General features: G+C 31.3%; 1 long non-coding RNA gene across 2 annotated transcripts in view; it reads right to left on the reverse strand.

Moving 5' to 3' along the window:
- LOC120621492 (uncharacterized) overlaps nucleotides 1–12,290 on the reverse strand; it is an 82,044-nt gene that overhangs the window by 16,556 nt on the left and 53,198 nt on the right. Inside the window, exons 4-5 of one of the 2 annotated variants that reach the window (XR_005658170.1) lie at nucleotides 11,318–11,367; nucleotides 9,871–9,926 (exon numbers count right to left, since the gene is read on the reverse strand). This is a non-coding gene — a long non-coding RNA (uncharacterized LOC120621492). The remainder of the gene's footprint in view (nucleotides 1–9,870; nucleotides 9,927–11,317; nucleotides 11,368–12,290) is intronic. The other variant, XR_005658169.1, reaches the window with a different exon arrangement.

Genomic DNA, 12,290 nt, shown 5'->3' on the forward strand with positions numbered 1-12,290 from the left:
GCCAGCATTATAGCTTCCTGACAATGCAATATACATATGAAGTATTATTGAATTGTACACTTGAGACCTATTTGATTTTATTAACCAACGCCACCCCAATAATTTTAATTAAAAAAAAAAACTTTCTTACAAAGACTCAAAGAGACTTTTAGCAAAGATAGTGAAGCAAGAATTAACATACAGATAACTTTCCTAGATATATATTAAAATGAGAACTTGGTCACTAAAAGACAAAAATAGAAAAAAAGTACATATTGTAATTAAAATGCACATTAAGGAATTTCTGCTAGACATGGCAGAAATGAAACTGAATTAAAGGCAGTTATTTTCAAGAAAGAAGTCTAATGTCATGAAAGATAAGTAAAGAAAATACTGTGATACCATCACAAGCCTTCCTATATGGGAAGATGTATTAATAGCAGCCTTTTAAGACAATCTTTGGGTGGTCTCTTTCAGGTGATTTTTTTTTTTCATTTATCTGTATTTTCTAATTTATAAATAGATCCCATTCTGGTCACAGTGATAAATAGAATCCAAGTGAGAAATTCTAAAGAGTAGAAAGCATAACCTCTATCTAAAAGGATATGTAAATCAACTTAAGGGAAGAAAAATGATAGAATGAAAATACATGAGCACATGTACAAAGCATTTATATATATAGAAAATAAAATAGCAATATCAGGAGAAATTAACATAGTGGGCATTCAAGTGGGCAGTTGGTTGAAATAATTCTTTTTATAAAATGTTTCTGAGAAAAAAAATCTAATGGAACAAACTTTGAGAAACACTCCTTAATAAACATTCCCTTGACTAAGTTTGGTTCCTTCACTGCAAACTTCATGTAGTTTTTGTCTTAAGATCAGTTGAGTTAAATGACAAGTCAAAAAGGGAGCTGCGACAGAAGCGAAATATTCACCAAGGAGAGGAAAGAGCAATCACTGGATGCTGTTATCAGCAAAGAACATACTAAATACTGCCAGCACTGGGCTGGAGGAGCAGGTTTCCATGGCACCAGCAACCAGATCAGGTAGGTGAACACAGAAGTCAGCAAGAATCCGGAATAAAATCAGTTGAGGGCATGCATGAAGTTCTACAATACCCACACATTCCCTTGACTTCAGGCTCCATGAGATCAATTTCTATACAGATCTTGGACAATAATGCACATAGAGAAGATACTGCCTTGTAGCCAACTGAACTTTCAGTGAATAGCAAACATCACCACCTACTGGCAAGCTGAAGCTTTTCCTCACTATCAGCAGGATTTGGGGTTGCTGAAGCTTCAATTAATTATTGAAATCAAGGAGTTCTAGTGCTTCCATCATCTCAATTAATACTGTGGGTGATAATGCATCTACTAAAAGGTCGTATACCTGACATGTAGGATGAAAATTATCTTCAACGATAAAAATTTATTTGGTTGAAGCAATTCATATGCATTACTCCGAAGCCAATATTAACCCTTAATTATTATTAGAGTTTTAAAATAATCATTTTCCTATTCCACTATGTGAAATATATTCTAAATTTTAGAATTCATGTTTGCAGAAAATGAAATAGATTCAGACATCTGAAGACTGCTTTTTTTCTGTTTCTGACTACTACTTAACTGGCTTTGGCTAATTACTTAACATTAATCTAAACTTCAGCCTCCTCACGACTTCAATGAAATAATAACAGCAACGACAACAATATTTTATTTAATGGAACATTTATGAGATATTCGGCGGCAAACTCCTTCATTTTGAGGAAATCTCCTTCTGTGAGTTTTGGAGGAAGATAGGCACTGACCTTCTCCAAAAGAAGTGAAAGCAACGTGTCACTTTCTCCTGTAATTGAGTGTGTGTACATACATTAGGTTTGGCCCCCCAGGAGTTTACACCTAGGACTTTAAATATAGAACAATGTCTCAAAGATAAAGCAGTTAAGTGAGATCATTCTCATTTTCAATGACAGCGACAAGCATCCAGAAGGAGGAGTGGAAAAGTTGCCTTAAGGTATAATTTTCCATGATTAATTCTGCTATGATTTTCCATAATTAATTCCTGTATGTTTTCTGTGACTGACAATACATCTTCTGTATTTATGAGTCACCTGTATGTTTCAAAAAAAAAATTCTTCTGCTAAAGAAGCCCATTTCTATTAGCAACTAAGAACTGTAACTAATATCATTTGGTATTCATGGTTTAAACAGGAAGATGAAAAACATGAAATCTATAACAGTTCCATATAATGATTTCAGTATCTTTTCAATTTAAACACTTTGTAACCTTTCTAACATCTAGTTAGGTTTAGCAGAGTCCCTCCTCTATTAATAAAAAGACAGTGCATTAGTTTTCTATCACTGTGTAACAAATTGCCACAAATTTAGTGACTTAAAACAACACAAATTATTGTCTTACACTTCTGAAGGTCGGAAGTCCAAAACAGGTCTCACTGAACAAAATCAAATGTCAGCAAGGTTTCACACCTTTCTGGAGGGTGAATCCATTTCTTTGCCCTTTCCAACTTCTAGAAGCCAGCCATATTTCTTGGTTCATTAACCTGTTCATCCATCTTCAAACCAACTATAGCAGGTCAAGTGTTATTCTCACATTATGTCACCCTAACTTACGTCTTCCACATTTAAAAACCCTTGTGCTTGCATACAGCCATTCAGGTAATTCAGGATAATCTCCTTATTTTAAACTTAATTCCTAGTAATCTTAATTCCATATGCCATTTTAACACCCCTTTACCAGGTAAAGGAACATATGCACTGGTTTCAGAGATTAGGATGTGGATATCTCTGGGGCACCATTATTCTGCTCACTACAAAGAACATTCCAATTAAAGATTGTGTGTGTGTATGTGTGTGTGTGTGTGTGTGTGTGTGTGTAAAGCTGCATGAATAGATATGGCAATAATGAAGGATTTAAGGCAGAGTACAATATTAAATATCGACTTAATCCATATCAAGTAATTTTAACTAATTCCAAATAGTCTATTAATAGGGAAGATCCTTTTGCACATATTTTAAAACTCATTTTTTATTTTAATAATTCGTAAAGGATTTCTAAAAGTGGTTGAAAAGGCAATAAGTCAATTTATAGCTATAGTAACCAAGGCAAGACTTGTAGAAAAGATGAGATCTTAGGATAATTCCTCCTTTTATTTAATTTAATAACAATGTATAGAAACAGAGAAATCCAGAGGCATAAAAATACATATTATTTTTTACTAATTGACAAACAATGGAAAACTATTTTAAGGCCAAAGAAATTGAAATCCACTGAAGTAAATGTATATGAGGTAATAAAGCTGTAATTATCAGATCTATTTTTCACTTCAAATGGGACATATATTGTGAAATATAGATGAAAACACAAAATTGAAACAAATAGATTTTCTGTGATCAAATAGGAGATTCTGAATATAACTTTTTTAGGAAAGAAAAAAAAAAACTACTGTATAATACAAGACCACTAAAGTATGTATAATTTACTAATGTCTTTATGTTATTTCTGCATTTAAAGTCTTGCCTAGGTTTTACAAGAAATATTTCTGTGCCTTTTTTTTCTTTACTTTTCTTATATGAACTATATTTTTAGAGTTACCAAGTGTAATTTATATGGGAGTTATTCTTTATTTTTAAAAAAATCCATTAATAAATTAAGAGAAAATAGGAGTAAAATAAAAAAATGTATGTAATTGACAGGAATGGCAATGGTAGATTAGACTGACAGCACCTGAACCCACTGACTAACATCTCTAAATCTGGGACAATCTTCTTTTTTATTTTTGTTTCTGAACTAGTGTTTGATAATGGTTAAAAACTATTCCCTTATCAAAGAGAAGGAATAGAAAGTGAGTTTGAAGAAAAACTAAGCCTACAAATAATTGATAGTATTAATGTCAAAAGTATCTGAAAGAGTACCACGTTTTCTTCAAAATTTCCTAAACAGCCTCCACTTTACTTCCTCCTCTTAAAATGCTTTCATCAAGCAATCACACACAAAAAAATGTTTACTTTGTTGGGGGTTTTTGTTTGTTTGTTTTAAAGTTTCATATATATCATATTTTAATACTACCATCAATTATTAATGTATTACAGCTCTATTGGGATTCAAATGTACTCCTATTATTGGCCTAGAAACCTCACATTTTAATATCTTAAAATAACCATTCTTAAGATTGTTTCCTTAGGAAATTTCCTGTACATTGAAAACCAGAACTATGTTATTAACTATTGAAAAACACCTAATTTGCTATTTAGGAATGATTCTGGTTATGACAGTTCTTTTTTTATTGGTCCATTTCTGTTTTACATGTCTTAATATTTATGTTCAGCACTTTTCAGAGTATCATGATTTAGAATTATTTCACAAATGTAATGTTTCCTTATATTTGAAAACATAAAGTCTTATAGTAGCAAATGATGCAAACAATATTATATATAAATATATATATATATATATATATATATATATATATATATATATATATATAACACTACAGTTCAAATGAGATTAATCTCTTGGAATTTACCATGCAATGGAAGTGAAGGGATGAGATTATGTGAATAGCAGCTTCTAATTTATGAATGTGTATACAGATTTTCACTGGAGGGTTCTTTTCTTCTCCCAGAGCTCTAGAGTCTACACACTGGGTTAAATGAACTGACCTCCTCATCTTAGTTTCCTCTAGGCTATTTCATTTTCTGCACTGTTCTATTTAACCCCTAATGTATTTTTTCCAGAAACTTTTTAACCTTCTACGATAAATGCACAAGCCTTTAGGGATGTTTGGACTTTGTTATTATTTGTTGATAATCGATTGTAATTTTCTTAAAAAAAACAATAAAACAAATTTTTAGGAGTGCTCTCTATAGTACATTGAGCAGCCAGTTAAGGTTGATTTTATAGTGTTCTATACGAACCAAAAAATCTAAACTAAACTACTAATGAAATTGCCGATGGAATGTAAAGCCATATTATTAACTGAGATGAAGAAATCAGAATGTTAGACTGGAGTAGTAATAAACAATAAAGGTGAAGTAAAATGTAGAATTGTTAGTTGCAATTTCAAAGAGAGGAGATAGGAATGTATTAAAATGAGAGCATGTACAGAGTAGGTTACTAAATGGAAGAAATAAATGGTCGGTTTTTCTTTGAAGTACAAATGTCACAACTACCACTATCACCACCAATTTTCTCTTTTACTATAGAGAAGATAATATTCATACAGTTCTCAATGTGTTTTTGAAGGCATTATCATAATCTATCAGATAATCTGAACTCACTTTAAAGAGATCTTATGTCAGGTCTAAGCCATATTTATATGTATATGTAGTTATATGTATTTATACATATACATATAAATATTTCTGTATTCTATCAAGAAAAGAGAACACAACACCATGTGCTGATTGCTACTAAATAAGTAAATAAGTGGTGGAAGTCATTTCAAAAAGTAAATTTCAGAAAAAGGAATACACATGGATAAGGAAATAATCACGATAAAATAATTATAACCTGTTTGTTTTTATTATACGAGCCACATAAATATTGCAATTCTTAAAATTTTACTTAGAAAGACTGCGATCAACATAAAGTTCTCAATCCAATGAGCTGTGTCATTGACGATTGCGCCTGATGTACAGTAGGCTCTAAATAACTGTGTGCAAAACGAGTTTACCTCATGATTATAACTGCAATAGCAGTAAAAAGCTTAAAATAACAGCATAAGCTTAGGCTTTTTGTTTTGTTTTTGCCGTAGTGCTTCACAAGGAGATAAATATCTCAATTGGAATATTTCTTTAAATTAAACAAAGGAAAAGATTGTTTTTCAAATGAGATTAATACCTTAGAAATATATATATATTATATATGCATATTATATAATATATATATAAAGCTCATTCTAGAAAATTAATGCTTCCCAAAAGTTAAAATATTTTCTCAGTATTAAAATTCATGTTGATAAAATAATTCTACAATTATGGATTAACTAGAAAATATGTGATAAGTGTTTAGTCCTGACTCAAATAATTTAATGCCCTAAAGTATGTTCACAATTTAAAATTTGGATAAATTGTAGTTTAAAATAAAGAATATGTTCTGTAAGTTGAGAATTTTTCATGAAATTTCTATAATAGAAGGCATAAACTACATTCCAAACTTCTATATTTCTAAGTAGAGTAGTATAAAGATGTGTCAGTATTGTTCCTCATACCTAATATGACTTTTAAAATGTACATCATAATGTAGTTTTATAAAACTATTTTACATGTTTTAATTTCCATTAACTCTCATGCCCCGACATATGACATGACACAACTAAAGTCATTACTAACTGAATTTTTCTATGCATTTAATGATATAAATTATGCTATGCAAGATACTTAAAACTGTAACAGAAACTTTTTTTAGTGGTAGAAATCATTGTGGAGGAAGAAGAAATGGTGACTGGTTGGGGGCATGGTGTTGGTTTGGGATGTCTTACATACTGATTAATATTTTACTTGCTCTAGGTGATAGTAGCATGGCTATATAACCTTTAAAGTGTAAACTTACAAATCCTTAAACATTTTGCTACTGATATTAACTTGGGAGTTTCCTAGGACCAGCCAGCCAGACTACGCTTGATAGAAGCCTATGGGCTCTTTGGCTAAAGAAAGCCTTCTCTTTCTTAAGAAAAACAGCAGTGTGTTTCCAGATATGTATATAATTACTGAAATCTTTCATTCCATCATCACCATGAAATACGTCACGCAATTTTACTACACGATATATTCCATATATATTTTGCTCACACCTTAAAAATCACAGGGTAACAAGCACAGGATATATCTATCTCACCCAGAGAAGCACACCTTGTAGAATTCATGATGAGGAACACTCTAGGGCTCAAGGTGGCTCTTTAAACAGAATCCTATAAGCTTCCTAAATCCACGTTAGTGATGATTAAGGGGCAAGTTGTGGAAAGGTGGACAAGTGGCCAGCAGTGATTAAGGGGCCAGCTGTGGAAAGGTGGACAAATGTACTTGCACACAGAATTTCTACTGCATTCTTCCTTTAAGAGTTTTATTCTCATCTTTCATCTAAGGCTTGATGTTTCAAGTTGGCAAAACATAATCTCTGCTTTTCTGGATAAGTAAATCCTTCAGGGGATACTGCTTCATCTTATTCCTGTAGTATCACACTTTTGCTGGTCTTTCTCTGTTGAGGACTGGCAAACCAGAGGCCTGTGGATATGTCTGGATTCACTGAAGATAAACACTAGAATTAAACATTGTTTCATTTACACGTGCTTCCCTTGACTATCATAACTCCCGATGTCATGAATGGAACAAATGTAATCATTATCTAACATTTTCAAGACAGCTTTCTGGGCTAGCTCCAGGGATGTAGAGTTTTGTTTAAATTTGGCTTCCATCAGCCAAAAAAAGGAAAGAAAAAGAAAGCTTGGAAACTGCATCTTTCCATAATTTATGTCAGTTTTTAAAAATGCCAAATTCTTTGCTTCGAAGTGGGATAAATTATCAATGATTTACATAGCAAAGACCTAAGTGGAAAGAGGGGGAGAAGGACAAGGCTAAGAACATGGTTTTATTAAAGAATGCATCACAAATCACCTAAACAATCTAAATAATTATTCAACCTACAGATCTTTTTTTTTTATTGTCACTAGGAGCAAGTTATAGGTGACAGCCACAAAATGTTTAAATGAAATTAATATAAGCAGAAATGTGGCTTTATTTTTAAAAAAGGATAAGGAAGAAAGTTTATATATGTATGAAGCACTATTAATTCGATAAAAAATAACTGTATTCTATTCTTTACATCTATTTGGTTTTTTATTAATGATTTTGTATTTATAAAAATCCACTATCTTTCAGAAATGACAGCAGCCTTTCTTCCCTGGCACTTATTAATCTTCTGAATGAAGTGTGTTTATTTTCAATCTAGGAATTAATTAATTGCATTGTCTGTGCTACCTATAGAGTAGAGGTCCGCTTTACAGAAAATTATCTCACTGATAAATGAATAGACTGCTGTAATTTTGTCCTTGGGAAAGATTTCTGGCTATAATCCTGTTAGCTAGGGGATGTTTGCATTCTAACTTATAACAACATTCTATTTCTTTCCTACAAACCATGATACTCAAAATGTCATAACTTGCAAGTGAGAGAAGAGTTTGTCGCTGTTACATATATTTGTGAAGCTAATAACAAGTGATAGTCCCCTTTCTTGAGAGTCACAAATATTAATACACTAACAATTATAGCTCATAACGAAGAGAAAATTACACTTCTGCACTTTGAGACCAGACTTCTCTATTAGTGCTATGGTTCATTCAAGATGAACTAAAATAGGTTTTCCTCTAGTGAATTCTACAGGCCAATTCTTCCACACCTTAAAGCCTTCTGGGCACTACGTTTTTTCTTATATAAAAACTCAATTCTCAGTAGGAACCCAGGCCAGTAAATATGTGGAAATCATTCAGACACTAGATTGTGATTTTTTTTTTTAAGCAAGTTAACCTCAATGCTAGTGATATTTAAACTTTCATTGCTTAAACATTTAAAATGTATGCCACTTTTTAGAGTTTTAATTGGCATTGGCTTAGAAAGTTAAAGACTAAGATTATGCCTGCTTATGTTGTTCTACTCATAAGGTCTAACTCCTTCTCATACATGCAAAATATGAAATTCATGTTACCTTGAAACAGGCGTATTATTTATGTACTCAACTTGCTTGAATCAGAGAGATGTTTTGAAGTAGAACTTGTTATAGTTAAATCTCTTTTAATTTTAAGTAAGGAACCCTGCTTGTCCATCTTTAAAAAATAAATATGTTGTAAATAATCCACAAGGGAATATTACAGATCCTAATTTTAGACAGGAGCTAGACTAAGCCATTGAACATAGCAATCAGAGATCTTTATGTACTTGGTGCTCCTCTCTATTAGCTTCATTCCCTTTTCTTTCTATTGACACATTTTCTGAGTGAAAAATCACATGGCAGAAAATGGGTATCTCAAATTTTTATAGTTTAGATGTTAAAGTTATAAAGTTCCAAACACGCTAAACAAAAACAAAAACAAACAAACAAAAAACATAAAACTGAATGTAATTCCATGCCACCTCTCCTACATTTCCTGGAGATACATTCTAATTGGCTTTAATCATGTCAACTCTCACCATTATTACCAAATCAACTGTAGTCCTAAGATAAGGTCATATAATGTGAGTTTAGGGTTTCAGTCCTATTATTAACAGTATTTTCCAGGGGGGAAAATAGATGTATTATGAGTTAGGTAGACATTATAATAGGTTTGTAATATTGTATAGTTTTCCATGATTTTGATAATTTACTACCATAAATTATACTATATAAGAATCGATTAAATAGAGTATATAAATTAAGTACAAAATATATTTAGCAGTTCTATATAGCAAAGTTTTATTTAAAAAAAATCTGCTATTTGCCAAGAGTTTGTTTGAATTAAGAGAATGCTTAGAGATAGGAAATAATCTACTTCATTTGGTGAATTTTTTCTGGAGGCAAAAAGATAGGCAGGCCACATTTAAATTTCATGAGTGTTGGAATACACACAGAGACTGAGTATGAATACAGGAAGAAGTAAAAGAGGTATGTGCTCTTTCTTATCCCAAATTTTAATCAGAGCTATATTTAGTAAGACATATCAACGGTGCAAACTGAAACAGCACAGATATTATACGTGGAGTCTGATACATGAATAACAGGTTCTGACCTGCCTGGCAAAATTATTTGGACATATATAACATAACATAATATAACATAAAAAAATGCATGTACATGTATATACTAAAGACTAATATGAGTCTGGGTTAGCAATACTTACAGGTTTTATAAAATTAACTTTTCAGCTTGCATGATTTCCTCCATTTTGTTTCGTTCCTTTTGATAAAAAATATAGTCTTAATTATCAGAGTATTATTCTATTTGGGATACACTACAGTAGAACTTAATCTGAAGCAGACACTAACAAGATGTGCACCAGTTTAGTTTCCTTATCCTAGACAGATTATTTTTCTTAGTCTTTCTTATAATTAGGTTAAGGTCATGTAACTAGATTCCAGCCAAATGTAATGTGGTCAGAAACGATGTGTCATGAAAAACTTTGTTATAGAACAGTTTGCAGGATCCTCTGCATCTCTACTTATACTGGCTGGAAGAATGCAGATCTAGAAGACAATTGTTAGGAGACTCTAGGAGAGACTGGATGGAGCAGCATGATATAAGGCAGTTCTTTCCCTCATTTGCCACCAAGGAGATCTGCTCAGTGGATTTGTCAAACTGTCAGCCTATTGGGACTTGAGTAAATAATAAAGATTTATTATATTAAGTTTCTAAGATTTTAAAAACTTTACACACCAACTATCACTCATGGCTGTGGTTCATATGATAGTATAATTGATATTCTTATTTATCCTATGATAAATGTCAATGCTGACTCTTATGCTTGTAATTTCAAGTTTGTTAGCAAGTCCACTTTTTGAAAGAGAAATAAAAAATTTGTTCCTTCAAGTTTTAGGGCATCCTTTAAAAACAATTTTAGACTGACATGCTTCTACCACTGTAGAATAAACATTATATTAAAGAAAAGAAGTGGACTGTCAGGAGAATAGAACTTTTAGAAGATATGCTTTCATTTGTAGCTCTACCATCTACTATGTAGGGCCTAAGGCAAGTAATTTTAAGTATTTGGGTTTCAATTTCCTCAAATGTAACATGAAAGAGTAAGAGCAGACCCCCAAGGTCCCAACCAATTCCAAGATTTAATGATCTAGGAACAGCCATGACTTGGATAGGGTGGGAATTGTAGAAATAATGAAAATAAGAAGGATAGAAAGGTTAGAGGTTGAAGAAAATTAGTGTTGGAATACAGGTGTGGTAGAGATTATAGAGAGAAAAAACCATAGAATAACACTATTTAGTAGACATTCTGTGTATAGAAATCTTGATGTGTGGAGAGTCATGTTTAAGAGTTTAGGCTGTGAAATCAAACAGAGCTAATTTCAAAGCTTAGATCTACAATGTGTGTTTGGAAATATATCTAAATCTCTGCACTCGAATTCTCATAAAGATAATGATAAATTTTACTTAAGTGAAAATTAATGTGAGAATTGAGTGATTACATGTAAAACACATAAAATGACATGAAATGCGTAAGATGCATTCCAAAAATAATATGTACTTATTTAAATATTTATTATTTGAATCCTTGAATTCCCAAGTCGAATTAGGTTTTCACATTTCTATATGTTACCAATTTGCCTTTAACTTACTGTGTAAACTTGTCAAATCACTTTCTGTCTCTGTCTCTCAATTTTCTAATCTATTAAAAAAGAGAGTCAAAGTAAAATAGCTTGAATTCTCTTCAAACACTAAAATTATATTAATCCAATTTCCTCTACACTGGTAAAAGAATCTAAAATTGGCAAAATATGCAAAATATGTGATTACATGTTTTACATGTAATCACAGTAGTAGAATGCCACTACTATATTTTCTTCTTATAGATGTAAGCACCTGAGGAAAAAAGCATATTATAATCTTTGAAAGAGTCAAAACCTTTCTGAAATTTCTAAATATTTTAAATTACTTAGAATGCTGAATGAAAGAATGAAATAAACAGTTCACTTCGATAGTCAGTAAAACAAAATAAGTTGTGACAATTAAATATTAATCAAAGTTTCACGAATTTCCTACCCTTTATACTGTCGAAAAGGTAGCACTAAGAGATAAAAACAACAGTTTAAATAACTCTAAGTAAAGGTTATAATTTTTAAATTTAACTCACTTTATGTATTAGCTATTTTGATAGTTAATTTTGTTTTCATGCACATAAAAACAAAAATAAAATGGAATTACTTCCAAGTGATAGTAAGGTTAATACAGATAATTAAAAGAAAATTATGGTTGTCCTTTTTTTTATGCTCACACTCTTTAACAGCGATTTAATTGAATCACTTTTCCTCTTTAAATTTATGATCAGTGGGTAAATACAATTAAAGAGGATCCTGAGTAATCACTCTACTATTTTTTTGTATAAATAATTAAAATCAAAAGTTTAAGCCTTAAGTCAATGTTTTAAGTCTGTTTCTTGAGAATCACAGGAATTACTTCATATTTGACTTCTGATTTCCCAAATCTTAAAATATCATAATACATGGAACATTAATGATTGCACACATAACTCCACAACTGCATGTCAATTTACCAAAAAGAGACATATTAATGTAAAATTTAATTCAATAT

The sequence above is a fragment of the Pteropus medius genome, unplaced genomic scaffold, assembly GCF_902729225.1.
Source record: "Pteropus medius unplaced genomic scaffold, Ma_sr-lr_union100, whole genome shotgun sequence".
Classification (NCBI taxonomy): Eukaryota; Metazoa; Chordata; class Mammalia; order Chiroptera; family Pteropodidae; genus Pteropus; species Pteropus medius.